The following is a 12,327-nucleotide window of genomic DNA, read 5'->3' on the forward strand; positions in this document are numbered from 1 at the left end:
ATGGACCAAGGAAGCAAACCTCCAAACTCTCCCCTTAAGAGCAAATGTCATAGTGGGAGAGCAGTCTGTCTAGCTGCCTCAAAACAAGAAACGCCAATGTAACAGAGTGGTTAGTAAGACCTGGGCTTCCCCCTCCTCCACTCTCTCTCTCTCTTTCTTACTGGATCATATTCTTTGAGCAAGTAAGGGGAGAGGTGGGACTGGAAGATATAGGGGCTGTATTGGGAGGAAGATGGAGTCCGTATCGCAAATTCCTGGAACCTCAGTTTAGCCTAAAAGATGGGCTTAGGTTCAGGAGTACTTGACTTCTTAATTTAACAGAACCACTTCACTCAAACTAAACTGCAATGCCTGTTTGTTTATTTTTATTTTTATTTAAAAAAAAAAACTGGTTTCAGCCTTCCAAAGACTTGACATGTTGCACTTCACAGTGGAATGCATATTTAAAATGTTTTATTTGCCCCTCTTTGCAGAGTATTACATGACTTTATAGAAATTGGGATCACAGTGGAAAGGAAACAAACATCATTTGATGTGATGCGAAGAACATGCTGTAAAGCAAAACCAGAACACTGGCTTGTGTTTTTGAACTTAGAGCTCCAAGTGACGCAAACAGACAATTACCTGAGCAAGGGTTGCAAAGATTATATACTCTGCAAAGGTTGCAGTACACAGACTTGACCAACATCCAGAATGTAATATCCAGACTCAGATCATCTTATTTTAAAATCCGTTGCCTGAGGCTGAAAAAGGGAGGATCTCTGCATCACCTCCTCCTTTTGCTATACTGTGATGTCATTAAATAGTGACAGCTCAAAACTTCCAGTTTGGAAGCTCAGATTTTTCAAATGGTGTAGCTCTTCTTTCACAATTCTGCCTGAACCTTACAGTAAATTAGTAGATGTGTTTTATCCTGGTAGTGGAGGAATTGAGCTATATCAAATATCCTGTTGCAGAGAATTGCTTGCTTTACTGATTGCTGAATTGTGTTTATCTGAAAGGCTTTGGAGATTGGATAGTTTGGGATTTATCAACAAAATGAAAGTAGATCCAATGGCCTAAATTCACTTCTGGCATAAGTGGTCATAATTCCCACTAATTTCTTATGCCAAAGATGTGTTTGATTACGTCTCAATCAAGCTGGAAAAAGGAACTCCAGGACAGTCTCGTTTTCCTGTTCAGTCAGATCCACACTGTAAAATTAAAGAAATACCTTATAGCCATAAACTTTGTAGGAGTATGTTCAATGTGGTTTAAAATGTCCCTTCTATATTAATATCCATATTAAAACTCTGGGATCCTGTTCTCCCTTCATGGGATACAAATATTTCCCAAAGAAGTCAAACGGAGTGGCTCACATCTACACGAGTGGTGAATTGGTTCACAGGTGTATAATTAAGACACTCCAAAAATCTTAACTGAATGAACAAAGCACTGTTATGGCAGGAGTCATCAGATGGTGCTGTCACACATAGCTTTACTGAGTTGGGTTTTTTTTTTCTTAGTATGTGATCAAGTTTTTAGGCTTTGAAGAAACAGTATTGTTAGTTTTTGTTATGCAGGTGTCCTTTTGAGCAAATACTTTGCTCTCTGCTTTATTCATACTTGGAAGCAACACTTGGGACAGTGTAGCTTCCTGGTGTATGAGCTGAGAGTTCCAAAAGAGGAGATTGCCTACATGCTGTTTGTGACTGCTTTTCTTCCAGGATTGGTGTATATGTGGAAATAAAGCAACTTGCACATAGACTATATCCAGGCCCAATGTCACAGATTTCTCCTCCACTAGGAAGCTGACCTGCAAAGCCTCAAACATCTGCTAGTGCTCAGCAGAAGTGTGATGGCAGTGTCAGAAATAGAGCACAGGTGTCAGAAGGAGAGGCGACTGTATTTAACACCTGTTTGGTGCTTTATAAATGTGGGTACTTCGATCCTGATTATACAGATGGAGAAAATGAAGCACAGAGAGGATAAGTGGCTTGCCCAAGGTCATACTGCAAGTGGCACTGGGCAAATACTGGGTATTTTGGTTCTCTGGCAATTTCAAAAAATTGAGAAGGGAGAAATGTTTTGGGTTGAACCAAAAATGACAGTTTTCTAAAGTGTTTGGCAAATCAAAAATTAAAAAAACCAAAAACCTGCATTTTTTGGAAATAAAGCATTAATGCAAAAAAAAATTTCACCCAGCTCTAATTCATCCAGCACGTCAGTGGCAAACCTAATGATAAAACCCGAGTCTCCTGATTCCTGCTCTGATGCCTGAGGCAGAATGGTCCAGTTTTATTGCAGAGGCAACAGAACCAGAAACTGCATCCAAGTCTTTTCCCAACTCAGAGTGGGCTTTTATTTCTGCAGTGCTAAATCCTGATTAAACTCGAGAAGATGTTTAGGCTTTCAGTAAGCAAATCAAAAGTACACCCAGTACATGCTACAATACTGTTTTTAGGCCTTTGGTATATCCAGATGTACAGAGTTATGAAGCCAGGCCTCACTGTATTAGTTGCTAGCCTACTGATAAATAATATCCGTGCAGTTTGTCATTTACACAAAGCTCAGAACTGTCCCTGAGCCATAACTTAATTGTGTTATAAGCATAGCTGGGGTAAAATGTTTGGGACAAAAGCTGAACATGATGGTCATGTGGTATCACCTCGTTAAACTACTGTTTTGTGATTAGCTCCATCTGTCTGTCACAATGGTGTTTCCTATCACAGGCTCTTAATTTTCAAGTCATGTTGTTCTGACATGGCTGAACAGATTTTGACCTCAGAGTGAATGTAATGATTAACCCATATATGGTCAATTTGCCAATCCCTTAAAATTTAGCTGCCACACATCATAAATGAAGACCTGATGTGTAATTTTATGAAACACTAAAAAGTTCACTTGTTTTAGAAGTTGTCAAGGCTGGATGGCAGAGTGGATGAAGTGCATAGCTGCCCAGGGGACCACAAAATTAGAGGTGACATTGGGGTTGGAGGAGAATATTTGTTCCCAATTGTTTTGTAGGGCCAGGGGACCACAAAATTAGAGGTGACATTGGGGTTGGAGGAGAATATTTGTTCCCAATTGTTTTGTAGGGGAGGGACAGGTCACCAAATTCTGGCACACCCAGAGAATTGTTTAAATAAAGGCTAGCACTGACTTTTATTGTGTTTTGAGTTCTGTGGTTTCATTATAACAGTAAAACATTTACAAAGCACATCTATATGGTTAATAAAGATCTGACTTTGTCTAATGTCTCTTTACCCCCTGTGCAGATACATGCACAGAGCAAAAAAAGAGAACAGAGATGAATGGGGAAATAATTTTCCTTATTGCTTTCCCTCTCTATTAGCCCTAGAGCTAGAAGGCTTAAAAGAAGGGAACTTTCTGCTACCTCTACAGGGGAAAAGCAAGCTCTGGACAGCCTTATTTACATGAAATATAATATTGCTTACCCATGGTTCCACAATCTGTTTTACTGTAGTGGGAATTATATAATGATTGTTACTGTACCTGTATTGATGAAAGGACATAGGTATTATGCAGAAATGTCTGGAGTAAATGATCACCATGCCTTCCCAGGCAGTGGACTCTGATGAGGGAACAGGATTCAAGTTCAACAAGGACTTGCCTTTGAGGTTAGGAGCCCTATTTTAGAGAGCAGGGACACTAAGGGTCCAATTTTCTCTGGGTTCCCTATCTAGAGATTTGAACCATGGGTGGAATGATCCTGCAGGACTGGACCAAGCTGAACCGGCTTGTACAGAGCTGGCTTTGCAGTGAGGACTGATCAGACTGGTAGCAAGACAGTGCTGGCTTCACAGCACTTCCCAAGCTAGTGAGGACTGACCAGACCAGTGGTGGAAGAGCTGATGTCGCAGACCTGAACCAAGTAAGCACACATCAGAGCAGGACTTGGCTGTGGGGACTTCTCTGGATTGGACCAGGTAGGTGGAGAAAAGCCTACTATCAGGAACCCCACTATCACTGGGTCTAATTAGACCTTTGAGTGAGGTTTAAAGAGGGTAGAGGTTGTTTTGTGCTAAATTCTGGACCTCAGCAAATTGCACAGGTCATATCAGTGGTGCTGATTTTATATAGGCAGGGACAGGGCACCCATTCTCAAAGAGGTGATTTGATTTGTGTGGATGAAGACAACTTTCCTTCTCGCTGTTCCCCCCCCACACACACACTACGACCCTTTAATGTCTCAGGGTATTTTCACATTCCTTTGCAGCATCGGGCGCAGGTCACTTACTGACTGGTTGGAGTAAACAGCTGATTCTCTGTAACGTGAAGTCTATAAATCATGATTTGCGGACTTCAGTAACCCAGCCAGAGGTTACGGGCCTATTGCAGGAGCGGGTGGGTGAGGTTCTGTGGCATGTGATGTGCAGGAGGTCAGACTAGATGATCTTGATGGTCCCTTCTGACTTAGTCTATGAGTCTTCACATGAGAGTTTCTACACCGTAAATATCTTCACAATGAAATGTTCATTACTGACCTGATTAAAGCAGAAACAAGTGGTATTAACACACTGGGTGGGAAAGGCTACGTTACTACTCAGAGTCACAACAAAACTTTTCATATGATGAGTCAACTACTGTGTGTGTTTATTTGTATCCAACAATGGATTTTTCCCCTTTGTGGGCCACCAGAGTGTTTTTTAAACAGGACGCTGGCTCATGTGTGTGCCTCTACTTCTTTGCCTAGTGCAGCACACTCAGCTGTTACTCACCTTTTTGTTCAGAAGTTTGTATAAAATGTGTACTTAATGGGATGTTGCTTTTCTGTATTGCTCCTCCAGCATAAGCAGTTCTTTTCAGCCCAGGGATGAAGTTATTAAATATCACTGCTTTACTTCTTTCTCCGATCAAATAATAAGATATATAATTAAGAAGTTATGGCAAGCTTTGAGTGATCCTAGTTCTTTGATCAGGAGGTTTAATTTAATTTGAAAACATGTGGCTGTAGCGATGTCTGGGCCAATCAGTCTAGACTTGAGCACTGTGTGTGGCCGGATGCAAAGCTTGGCTCTACTCTTTGCTCAAGTCACCACCCTCCTTTTAAAATTCTTCAGCTGCTGGAAGTGGGAACATTTTGGTTTCATTTATTTATTTTAAACTAAAGACAGCCACAGGCTCACCTCTGCACGTGTATTTGGGTCAGCTCTAAACCCTCTGGATTAGGTTGTGATAAGAGGGTCTGGTTTGGTTGTGGTTGGTTGGAGTGGTTTTTTGGGGGGAGGTTTGTTGCTGGGCTAAATTATTACTTTTCTTATAGTGAAAACAAGGACAGCCTCAAACCTGAAACATAAGGAACTGCAGAGTGGTTCTTAAGCCCCAGACCATGCTCAGGGGCATTATGGAGGCTCACCACTATGGTGGGAAGCCTGGAGACACAGTATCTCTGGTAAGCTCCATGCTTCCTGGAGCACAACAGGAGCACAGCCATTGCAACACCTTTGATTGGCTGAAGGGTGTGCTCCCTTTGCATGTGGCAGGAGGTGCTGTCTAGTGCAAGGGCTCTGGCCCAGAACTCAGCCTCCCAGTTCACTCCTTCCAGCATTATCAGAGCACGAGGACTGCTGCTGTGCCCAGGGACTGTGCAGGGCAAAAGAGATGGAGGCTCCTTGCATCCTCTTTTTTCTTTTTGTACCTATGCAGGACTGGGCAAAATCTAGATAATAAATAAATATGGGCACATTCTGGATCGAGCTTTCCTCACCATCCCTGGTCTTTGAGCAAGCTTGATTTGCAGCTGTCCCCTTCTCTCTGATGGAATTAATCAAAATCCCAGATCCAAACACTTCCTTGTACTTTGAAAGTTCATACGTGGATCTGAATTTAAAGGCTCTGGCCTGTCTCTAACAATCTGCATATTGCTTTTTCCTGTGGCTGGACCTGTTGTAGAGCAATGGCAGCATAAACTTGCTGCAGCATCCTTCTCTGAAAGAGAAACTTCCTATGAGGAAAGCATAGCATGAATGATTATGTTCATCTATATATTGCTGGGATAGTAAATCCTCATCGGTGCCGTGACTTTGCAGTCATGGTCACAAGCCATTCTTGTTCCTAGATGTCTCTACTTACCAGTCAGCTTCATTCTGTCCTCTCTCTTTTCAAGAGGAGGGCATTTACAAGAATCTCAAGTGGAGGAAAAATGTGAAATGTTTGCATCTCGATCATTTTTAATAACAATAAAAATGAATGGTGGTTGTGTAGAACTGGAATATCAAATACCAGCTTTAAATCTGCTTTATTAAATATCCTGTGTGTGTCATTTTAATGGATTTTTTTATAATTCTCTTTTTATTAAACTTTTCAAGTGCAACAAGATATGATACTATGTTAGCACTTGTCAAATAGCGATAGCCTATTCTTCTTCTGGCTGGTAGGTTAGAAAACTCATGAGCTGAGACTTGTTACAGTTGCATAATTAAGGCCTTATCGATGTATATTCCAATGTTCCATTAACTTCAGTGGAAGTTTTAGACATACAAGTAATCCAGGATAGGGCCCATAGTAACACTGAACAAAGTGAGATAAGATTTTTTTTCTTAGCTACATCCATGTAACCAATTAAGTTACATCTACCAAATGGAATTCAATTCATATCTATGACGTTGCACATATTTAGTGACTCCAGGAAAAGTTTGGTCCCTTAAATATAGCTAAATAAAAACCAGAAAAATACTCCCTTATTAAAAATAGTACAGTAAGAGCTCAAAACATTATTGAAAGTTTCAGAGGTTTGGACCACTACTGTAGAATACTATGTTAATACTTTTTTATAAGGGCAGTAATGCAATTGTTTGTCTTGGAAATTTAAAATCTTTAAACTGAAAGTGCAGTATTCCATAGAAATGTTCCACAAACTAGATGTTATATTGGCTCTTGTCAAATACTGTGTCCTTTTTTAGAATGGATTGCATTCCCAGGAATATACAGTAATATTAACTATTTCCATGGCCTTCACCACTATAATATTTGTGCGCCCCACTAATTTATCTTCAGAATACCCCCATGAGGAAAGGAAATACTATCTCCATTTTACAGATTGAAAACTGAGGCACAGACAGCAGGGGTGGCTCTAGGTATTTTGCTGCCCCAAGCACGGCAGGCAGGCTGCCTTCAGTGGCTTGCCTGCGGGAGGTCCCTGGTCCCGCGGATTTGGCGGCACACCTGTGGGAGGTCCGCTGAAGCTGCGGGACCAGCGGACTCTCTGCAGGCATGCTGCCGAAGGCAGCCTGCCTGCTGCCCTCACAGCGACCAGCAGAGTGCCCTCCATGGCTTGCCGTCACAGGCGCTTGCTTGGCCTGCTGATGCCTAGAGCCGCCCCTGACAGAGAGAGATCAAGTGTCTTGGTCAAGATCACATGAGAAGTCTGTGCAGAGCCAGGAACAGAATTTTTATCTCCTGAGTCCCAAACCAGCGCCTAGAAGAACATTCTTCTTTCCCTCACGCTGCCTACATAACATATATACTGATAATTCTTCTGTAATCCATCTGAGCGTGTACCTGAACTCTATCTCTAATTTTGGAGCAGTAATATTATATATTTTATTTACTTGCTTGTTTCAAAGAGACGGTTGGTAAGTCTTAGGGCACAAATTCTGTTTTGGGTTTTGTTTTTTTTTTATAAGCAGCCTACAGTAGCCGAAGCTCACTCAAAAAATGCATTCCATAGTTTCATATATTGTAAGGGTGAGAAATATGGTTTCACAAATGTCAGTACATACAATATTCAACAGGAAAGCAAAAGGATGAATAACAGCTCTCTTGTTATTATCTCAGAAAGTATGAGCCTTCAATTCCACCATATTGCTGAGAGAGAGAGAAGGAAAAAACAAAGATTTCCCCTTTTGAAATACAGATGTAGGGTACTGTTTGTTCAAAACTATTGTCTGAAATCAAGAAATGGAAAAATAGAACAGTTTTGAACACGTTGAACCAGAATTACCCTTCCACACCTGGAACTCGGGCCCCTTTAGTGGCCTAGAGTGGGTGTAAAGCACCATAAACCACTCACAATCCGTATTATGCTGGGATCTTTCTCAATGTACTGCTTCCCAATTAACTTCTCACATTATGTATTTGTGTGTTTCAGACCATTCCTTCCCCCTTCCCCTCAAATGCATTAGCTCCTATTATTACAAACTGAATCCAAGTTTTTTGACAGAGACAAGGTAGATGAGATAATATCTTTTATTGGACCAACTTCTAAGTGCAGATACTTCAGTTCTGGTTAGGGGCAATCTTGATAGGTTGTTTGTTTTTCTAACCTCATCAGGTATTTTTGCATTAGTTCTTGCTGCCTTCCTGACTTAGAAATTGCTGAGTCATGTTTGGCAATTGACACATGAGTAGTTAAAATCCCTTATGGTGTGTTGTGGTTTGATCACCTCAAAAACTGTCCCATTAAAGTTTTATCCTTCTTCTCTTCCAGTACTCCTGTCACTTCTCCTTTTATAAAGATTTTCACCACTGTGCTCTCGTTTCCTGAATTACTACAGATTGCCAATGTAATTCATTTTAACATACAGCAACAGCACTCTACCTCTTCTTTTTCTCTTTTTATGTAACCCCTCTGTCAGATGCTGTTAGTAGCAACAAAAACTGGGTTCAAATAGCTAGAGATCCCTCTAACAAATACTACCAACTCAACATCCCACCCAGAGTTTCTGGGATCATTAAATCGTACCTTATCTGAACAAACTTAATAGGCAGTGTTTCCCCACACACCAGCACTGAGTCTTTGTATGAAACATGGAAAACTTCATGTTTATGAGTTTATGAAATTTTAACATCACTAACAACTTTTTGTGCATGTTTCTCATGACTCTGCATTTGCGTAGGGACATTCCGGTATATTAATACTCTAATACTTTACTTTGTAGGGAAGTACATGTCAGTTCACTTGAGTAATGAAAAGCTCTCTTGCTTCCTCTTTCCTAGCTAGTTGATGAAACTTAACAAATTTTGCTGGCTTTGAACATAAAAGGTCAGTGACTCATCTGCTAAACAGGAGACAATCTGTTCCAAAGAGACTCTCATCACAGAAGGCAGGTTAAGTTCAAGAATGCTAGGTTGTTGGGTTTTTTTGTTTTTGTTTTGTTTTCCCTATTATTTATCATTTCCCCACCTCTTCACTGCTTTATTTTGGACCAGAAATAGTATTATACTATGAGAGGCTGACTGTGATGTTTCTGCTGAGATGGCTTGTTCTCGCAAGACTTCCAACCAATTCTGCAACCTCTGGAGGTTCAGACCATGCTTATGCAAGCTGATCCTGAACTCTGAGTCTTTTGAGATTCTTTCACTTCTAGTCAACATACTCTTTGCTCTTACCTTTTGACATGGATACTGGATAGACAAGTGCAGTGAATCCCAGTTCTCACTATGAATATAACATTCTCAATGAGACTGTTATTTTAATGATTGACCACGTCTTTTCAGTCACTCAGGAGAGTGGTTCTCCTGATGCACCAGGTTGATAACCACTGTGCTCATACTCAGGCAATTATGTGATGAGAAATGGAATTGTTTTATAGCCTGAGTGTCTCCCAATGGCATCACTTTTAAGAAACCAAAGAGGGATACTCTGAGATGGAAAGGAAATAGAGTGAAAATACATGTTAGAAGAAAATAGTTACCTGCTGTTAGAGCTGGTCAGCAATTTTTTGCCACAACTTTTTGTCACCGGAAAATACCAGTTTGTCAAAACTGTCACTTTTCATTGGAAAGGCTTGGTTTCTGACAAATTGTTTGATTCAAAAAACTAAGTTTTGAAATGATTGAAATATATCATTTTGACTTATATTAAACAAAAAAAAAATCCAGCTCTCTCTAATATATTCCTGAATATCTGTCAACAGAGTAAAATTTCTGTGAGATGCTGCCACTTAAAACACTGGCAAAATGAGAAAATTGAGGGACAAGACAATCCTTCCATTAGCAAATTATCACAATATTTGGCAATAATCTGCTACTTGCCACTACTGTGTGTGTCAGAGGAAATGATCTAAATGTGTTTTATCTATTTCCTAAAACATCATTTCTCTATCAGCCCTGCTAAGCACACATCTGTTTGTGGGCAGAATTGGTCATCTAGGGTTCAAGTCCAGGGAATTAATTCTTGATTGCTAGAATGAAGCAGTCTGAGGGCCATCTGAGTGTACCAGCTAAGAGTTATTTTAGCTAACCAAGGTGAAACCTTATGCTAATATAAACAGTGTTCATTTGTTAGAGAATATCTGTAGTTGACTCGTCAATCTTTTGAGTTTGTTTATAATATAATCATTTGATTAAGTAAAGGCGCTAGCTGACCATTATGTGGGTTTGTGGCTTGTAAATAGACCATAAGCATCTTAGTACCATCATGGAACTTGTATTCTGTTACATCTGTGCATATGTAACTTTATCTATTGGATGTGATTGATAAGTACTTGAATGATAAGTTTGTCTGCTAATGTCATACTTTTCTGGAATGCCATTATTGCCTTCTTATTCCCTCTCTGTCTAATCTAGCTGGTCTCTGTATTTATTGAGTACTGACCTCCACAATACCTAGCGGTATTACCTCCTTCTGTCCTCAAAGTATTAAAAAAAAACAAAAAAAAAAACCCTGGAGATATCCTATCTCCTAGAACTGGAAGGAAAAGGTCACCAAGTCCAACCCCCTGCCTTCACTAGCAAGGCCAAGTACTGATTTTTGCCCCAGATCCCTAAGTGGCCCCCTTAAGGATTGAACTCACAACCCTGAGTTTAGCAAGCCAATGCTCAAACCACTGAGCTATCCCTCCAAGAATACTTGGTATTTTCATCACCTTTTATTTTTAAAATACACCCAAGATACCTTGAATATGAAAGTTCCAGGGAAAACCCTAAATTCTGAGATTTTTGTCATCCCCAGTGCTCAAAATGGCCAGGTATAGATATTGTTAAGATATTAAACTTCTCACTGCTGCTTGAAAAGTAAAGATGGAGGAGAGAGTGTTGAATGAAGAGAACAGAGGCTAAATTAAAATTCTGGCATTTTTGGAGCATTCCATAACTTTTCCCAAAAATTTCAAGCTGTTCTTCAGACCCTTCTCAACTCAAAGCCAAATGTTTTGAAATATGTTTACATTGATTCAGTCAAGTCGTCTCTCCCACCAACTAACCACCTTAAGATGTGGAAAAGTTGATGGAACTGGCGGCTGTATCTATTCATTGGCCAGCCAGGGAAGGAAAGGAGCTGATTGGTCCCTTGCTTTCCCCTTTCATTAATTTAAACCCTAGCTGGGGCCATGTAGAGCCTCTTTTTATTCTTTTCCTGACACAAACTAGGTACATCTTTCTCTGTGTCACCTTCTTGCCTCACAAGCTTCCAAATTTAGTTGACTTCATCAAGTCTAGCAAGCTGTCTGCTAGAAACTGCCAGTTGTTCAAACCCTGGACACCCAGTGAGCTGTATTGTCAGAGGCCTACACTATATGCAGGCATTGCTTTGATGATGGTGTTTCAGTGGAACAGCATATCAGGCCCCCTTCACAGCAGGCTCCCCAAATGTAGATTGCTTTGGTGATTGCTGAGAATCTTTTTGGGGACATTAGGCATTGTGGGTGGGAAATTGTAAGATCTGTTGCAAGCCACAGTGAAAGTGAGCTGCAGGGCCTGGGAACCAAAGAGGGAATTTGGGAAAAGGAAGGGATTGGTATAGAAGCAGAAGGACAAAGAAGAGTCAGTTATCTGATTTCCTCCTATAGCCCTTTGCACATCACCTCTGACTAAAACTTCTGGTCTGTTAGAAGAACAGGAGTACTTGTGGCACCTTAGAGACTAACAAATTTATTTCAGCATGAGCTTTTGTGAGCTACAGCTCACTTCTTCGGATGCATCACGAAAGCTCATGCTGAAATAAATTTGTTAGTCTCTAAGGTGCCACAAGTACTTCTGTTCTTTTTGAGGATACAGACTAACACAGCTGCTACTCTGAAACTGGTTTGTTAGAAACTGTTACACCTGTGCTTTCTAAAATAGCTTGATTGTAGCTATAATCACATATCTTCATTTGATATCTATGCTGGCATTTTATGTCTAGAGCTATTCAAAAAACAAGAAAACTAAAGATTTTTTTTTGGGGGGGAGATGAAAAATTTTTGATTTTGTCAAAAAATTTCATTTCATTTTTGAAATTTGGATATGGAAGTCTCCTCTGTTTTCCACTGGAGTTTTCCCCCAATTTCTTTAACATTTGTACTTTTTCCTCCTATCTCTTTCCAGTGGAAAAAAGAGAGGGGAAGATCCCCACAATTACAGAACAAGGTATTTTGAAAAATTCAAAAAGTTTTAAGAAATTTT

General features: G+C 40.3%; 1 long non-coding RNA gene across 1 annotated transcript; it reads left to right on the top strand.

The window, feature by feature from the left end:
- The first annotated feature begins 436 nt into the window (after positions 1–436).
- LOC115653108 lies at positions 437–4,399 on the top strand. Its single transcript, XR_004000846.1, has 3 exons — positions 437–450; positions 2,266–2,269; positions 4,254–4,399. It is a non-coding gene; the product is annotated as an uncharacterized LOC115653108 (long non-coding RNA).
- The last annotated feature ends 7,928 nt before the right edge of the window (positions 4,400–12,327 follow it).

Source organism: Gopherus evgoodei, chromosome 6, assembly GCF_007399415.2.
Source record: "Gopherus evgoodei ecotype Sinaloan lineage chromosome 6, rGopEvg1_v1.p, whole genome shotgun sequence".
In the NCBI taxonomy this organism is placed as follows: domain Eukaryota; kingdom Metazoa; phylum Chordata; order Testudines; family Testudinidae; genus Gopherus; species Gopherus evgoodei.